Raw genomic sequence first — 6,000 nt, forward strand, 5'->3', positions numbered from 1 at the left:
GCAGGAGAAAAGACTACATAATTTGATTAGCTTATGAATAATGTTCTAGACTGATTTATTTTCTTTAAGTCAGGCAGCAAATTTAGTTACACAGTCCTCCTCAGGAGTTAGAGAACACATATGAGGAACATGACACTCAAACGGGTGCCTGAGGTGTCAGTTCCTTTATCAGCTCTATTACAGATACCCTGGTTCCCCTCCTCTCAGTTTTCCCATCTGTTAGATATGGATGAAGTTCCTCATAAGTTGTATGAAGACGCTGTGGTCTATGGGTACTGTCAGGCTACTGTGATCAGATAAATTTTGATCACACTTCACCCTGTAAAGAGCCATTTGCCTGATGCATGAGGTTATTAGTGTTGATGTGTAGAATACCCACATAGTCTACCTTTTGAGTAATACAAATCTAAGTACTCTTCTAGAGTAAGCCGAGACCTCTAAAATAAAATATGTTCATCTATCCAATATCTGCTGTTCCTAGACACCAGGACCCATTCACTGATTACAGCTCCTTAACCCTGCATTCCTCTAGGAACACAAATTACAAATGATGCAGCCACATATGCTGACCATGGTTAAGGACCTTAAGCCTCTAAGCAACACCAAGAAAAACAGAACAGGCTACAGGTTCTTCAGTGTCTTTGCTGTATGTCATGTGTATGAAGCAAGGTGTTCAATATGCTCTGCCAGGGAGCAGTCCAGGAGTGTCTGCAGCACAGGAAAGTGGCACCTAAGGGATGCCACCACTACCGCCCAAAGCTGTGTCTCAGCAAGGCAAAAACAAGTTTTCTGTCCTCATTTCCTCACTCCACTAGCCTGCACAGAGAAAATCTTGGCTCTAAGCAGACACCATTTCCCACCAGCTATTGCAGCTGAGGAAAAAGGGATTTCAAAGTGCTTGACTGGGCATGCAGCATGATCCTCTATGTAGCCTTGTGTAATACAGGATAATGGATTGGTGATTTTCTTCCTATTGGTTGGGGGTTTTTTAAGCATAATTTTGCCAGAGTCAGCATTACTAGTATCAGGCATTTGTGTCCAGCCCAAGCTGGAAAAGCACCTACAAAACTGCTTGCTTGTGGAAAACATGGGTTAAGGGAGAAGAGGTGCATACTTGTGAGATGGGTTGTGCTTCTGAGATGGTAAATCAGCAGGCTGTAAGAAAGCCAGAATAGCAGACAGAAAAATAAAATATTAATCAGAAAGTCAAAATTCAGGTCCTGTCTGGTGATTCCATGGAAGCAAACAGCACCTATTCTGGAAACAGTTGATAAGGCACATCTTGACTCTATTTGCTGAGCTAGGGAAGACAGCCCAGCACTTGTCGCTGATGTGCAGCGTAATGACAGGCTACAAAAGTCCCAGGTGCTTTTCTCCCTGTCGCTGTAGATATAAGATTGGAAGTGATCTGGACAAAAATTGTGAGATACTACCATTCACATTCAGTGAAATTAAAATAGTTAAAACCATTCCTAAAATACACTCACCTGCTGAGAACAGAAATACTGGGTCACTTTTACCTGTGTTTTGTTCTCATTTCATGCCAAGTTGCCACCACAAAGCTCACAGGCACTGTGCTCGCCGAGCAGTAAGGAAATGAGACCACAGCCTTGATCTAGCACTAACATCATGAGTGAGATGCATTCCTTTATGCCTACCTTGGTTTCAAAACCTTGTTTAACTCAGGTGAAATACAGGACTGTACCAGTGTTCTACTTGTATTTGCTGATTTCCAGCAAAATGGACTTGTGAAATTTAACTTGAGAAGAAAGCAGAAGCTTTGGAGAAAGGTTCAACTCAAAGTACTGGGAAAGATCTTATTTCTTCAGGTCTACTTGATGAAAAATAAATTCCATTGAAAGCGTGAGTGTTCCTAAGAACTTCTTATATAGAAAAGAAATTAATGGATATCATTCAAGAGGTCACTGCCAAATGTCACTAGTCAATGCAAAAACATCCAGAGAAGTTTCTTAGAGACTGCTAGAGAGTTTTCATTCAAATTCCCAGCTCAGTTTTATAGAAAAAAATCACTAAAAATAATTCTGCATTATTGTATAATATCATTATTTTAAAAATATTCATTTTTTTTTTATTTGAAATATCAGGGTTTGGTGACGTAAAAACAAAATACATCAAAGGGCTCTGGATACTCTCTTTGTATACTAATTTGGAAAAGTAATTTTCTCATTTCTTTTTTCTTCTGGAACTCACATTCTTCTGAGAAAACTAATACAAGTCAAAACTTTCTTGCCAAAAGAAACATTTTTAAAAGTATGCTCTTAGAAAATAGAGTTTTCATTTTTTTTGAAAAATGTATTTCCTATCAATAGCATTTTAATGGTGTCCAGCTATGAGGGGAAAAATTATAAGCATCTTTCCAATATGTAGTCAGATACAAAGACTAAAGGGGGGAAAAATTACAAAACCATACATATAAAAAAATATTAAAAAAAAAAAAGACGAGCTGCATTATTTGTTCTTGTGGATTGTGCAACTTGCCTCTTTATGAGTTGTTGAATGACAACTTAATTTGCAAGTGTGAGAGCAAAGAGAATAATGTGATAATTTATCTCCAAATGAAGATAGAGCAATAGCATACACAAAATTAATCAGCCCCCTTCACAGACTGATTTTTAAAAGTCTTCCAGGAAAAAGTATTTTAGTATTTTTAAAAAAGCTGTTGTAGCCAGCTGAAAATAATTTCTCGCCCTCTTAACAACCTTCTTACATGGGAAACTAATGCACCACTTGTCACTTGATAGGGCAGTGTATGGGTGTGTTTAAGTTTGAGAGGAGAAGGGTGTGTTTTAATATGTAGGTCTAATGATGCTATTGGGTTTTTAGGAATCAGAATGATCTAATTGCTTTCTAAAGCGCATCTAAATATCATGGTATTCAGAGACATGTTGTGTCTTGTTAAATTTTTTCAGTAATGTAGAACAAGAACACAATAGCTCCAGTAAATCAAACTAAAATGAGTGATTAAGCACCTGATTTAATAGTGTGCATTCATTTTAGTTCAGATGATCCTTGCTTTGTTGTATAATACAATAGCATACAAGACTACATCAATTGCATGCTGCAACAAGGTACATTATAAAAATAATCTTAAATTATCAAGACCTGAAAGGGAACAATTGTTAGGAGATAGTGTCCATATATCAAAGACAAGTCTTTAGTGAGTGGGCTTCTCGATTCTTATTTAAGAGCATGTACTTCATTGCCTTAGAAATTCTTACGTTTTTCCTAAAATCCAGTAGCAGTTGCATCTCTTCAGGTGTCTAGAGCCTTGGTCATTACTGCTCCTCCTGCAAACTGTCAGTAACCTCTTACTTAGCAAGTTTTAAATTTTCCTGCATCTATCTCAAAACTACAGGTGTACTGTATCACATCTTTCCCAAAGATTCAGAGCTAAAAGGAGGATTTCATTCTAAATTACTGCTTTAAAGTACTGTAGATCTACCCATCTCTCTCCAGGGTCTTCCATATCCATTCAAGTGATTATTCCATCTCTCAGGCTTTTATCTTGGCTGGTAGTTGTTCATTGCTCCACTTGAAACCAGCAACTGGCTTTGGAAGCAAGACAAATAGTTCAGAGGAAAAGCTAGAGTGTATTAGTTATGTTAAGTATAATTAAAACAAAAATGGCTGATTAGAAAGACAGATGATGTAGTCTTTCTTAGTGCATTATGGTCATCTCACCATGTGTAGCCTTTCCAGTGTTTCTGATCCTGCCTCCCTGTGATCCTGCTGCTACTGCACATGGCTAATATGAGCAGGGCACAACAGCAAACACAGCAGCCATCAAGAAAAGTTTCAGCATCGTTGAAAGGCACCTGACCTGTGCTTTTTCTAAGCCATCTAAGGCTTATACTGTAGATTTCCTCAGCTGCTTCTTGCCTTTACCCAGTGCTGAAAAAGCCAGTGCATCGAAGTCTGTTTTCATTGAGAGTGGAAGGGCTCCTTCTGAAGCCTGAGGGTCCCATCAGTGCCTCAAAGAACAGCCATTCAGGTAAGAACTGCTGCCCTTTACCTGCCATCTCAGCGTGATCCTTGAAATGCAACAGAGAGGCAAACTCATTGGGCTGTTAAGCTGAGAAAAGGAAGGGCCGTTCTGATCCAGCCTGAGTGCATGGACAAATAAGGTAGTACATATGTGCCTGTCTCTATGCACAGGAAAAAAGTCTCAATGAGTGCCACTAATGGGCTATGGTGGCCAGTTGGTTGCAGTGCAGGGCATAATATTAAAAGCTGGAAATAATGGACAGTTGTGAGGGGTAGATAAACCATGAAAAAGTATTGCAAAGAAAGATATAGGGATATATTGTTTGATGCTTATTAGGCTATGTAAATCTTAACTACTCAGTAACAGTTTTATTTAGAGTAGTAACAGATTAGGAGCAAATTCTTATTCATCACAATTCTTATTCATCATCCTTTGCTTATGATCATCCTATTCTCTGTCCTCTCAGTAAAGAAATATTCCAAGAGCATCACAGAAAGGAGGACAATGCTGCGTTCACAGAAACATGTGTCATCACACTGGGGGAGAACATTGCTTCATGCTCTTCATGGATCTGCTTTGTATAAACACAAGGACATTAACAGAAAAACAATGATGACCTATTTCAACTGTTGACTGTATTATAATAGAGACAACAATCTATACTGACCCCCACAGATCAACAACTTAAGTTCTAAAACATGAGGCTTCTTTACCCCTGTAACTCTTTAATAGTAAGGCTACAAAACTTATAATGTTGTTACTGTTCATATGGATACCTAATCCCATTTCAGTTCTCCCAGAGGGCTTACTTCAGCCATATCCATAGCAGTGATTTCAGCATTGGCTGGTTACACTCTATGTGAAAGACTCTTCTGTCTGAGTTTTCCAGCATTGATGTTCACTTGGTACCCACCAATTTAAAAATCAGAGGAGGTCTCTGATTTGTGGAGATCTCCAGGTCCTACTGTGTTCAATTGGAGCTATGGAGTGCTGAGCCTATCTGTAAATCAGCCTCTAAGTGTAATGTCCACTGATTGATAAAATATTAAAAGCCTGTAATTAGTGCATAAATTGTACGAAGTGCTACATTTCCTCCAGTCAAACAACATAAACTTTTGGAATTTATCCATAACTATGCATATCTAGACATCCCTAGATGTTTCTTGCTCTTTATGTTTGTGTAATGAAAATTATTAAAGAAATAATATGTAGCAGTGGATACTATTGAGTATATTTCATGGAAGCAGCTACATTTCTGCAAAGCAGCAGCCAATTTGGCTAATAGAAAGCTCTCTCATTAGCTTGTTTTCAGTACTTCTTGCTTGAGAAACTTCCTTTGTTCTCATCAATGTGACTTTGAAATGAGACTAAAGGGAAAGAAGCTGGCTGGAACAGAAACTTCTCTTACATACTACTCCAAGTCTTCATAGCAGATTCTTTAAAGAAGACTGCAGGCTTAGAAGTCAACCGTGTAGTTGAATGGTTCTCTATGATGCCAGGTGTCCAAAATATCATAAATTTAAAGATCAGACTTTAAAAATATTTAAGCCTCTAACCCCATTAAAACTGCGATGGATTTTGCCTTAAATTAAGGATTTTACTTCTTTTGTACAACTTGTCCCATATGACTTTTGCCAAGCTGAGTCTTATTTTGCCACTTTTTAGCCTCTTGAGATTCCATTATCCTAATTTAATAAAACCTGTGAATGCAATCAGCAGGCTATTTTTCTGCACCCACATCTCTAATAAAAAATGTTGTATGAGTTTATATCCAACAAAGATTCTTGTATCACGCTTCTTGTAACCTCCTATATTGTTATCTTTCATAATTTCTCAGAAAAAGGCTGCATTCTTCTCTCTACTGTATATGGAGAACGAAATTGGAGATGCATATGACTAAATGCCTTAACTGACCTACATTAGGGAGAGAAGTAACAAGAGAGTTAGAACTGGTTTCTTTCTTTTTCTGGCTTTTATAAATAAGCCTGTTCTTA

This window comes from Corapipo altera, unplaced genomic scaffold, assembly GCF_003945725.1.
Source record: "Corapipo altera isolate COAL_440 unplaced genomic scaffold, ASM394572v1 22, whole genome shotgun sequence".
Taxonomy (NCBI): domain Eukaryota; kingdom Metazoa; phylum Chordata; class Aves; order Passeriformes; family Pipridae; genus Corapipo; species Corapipo altera.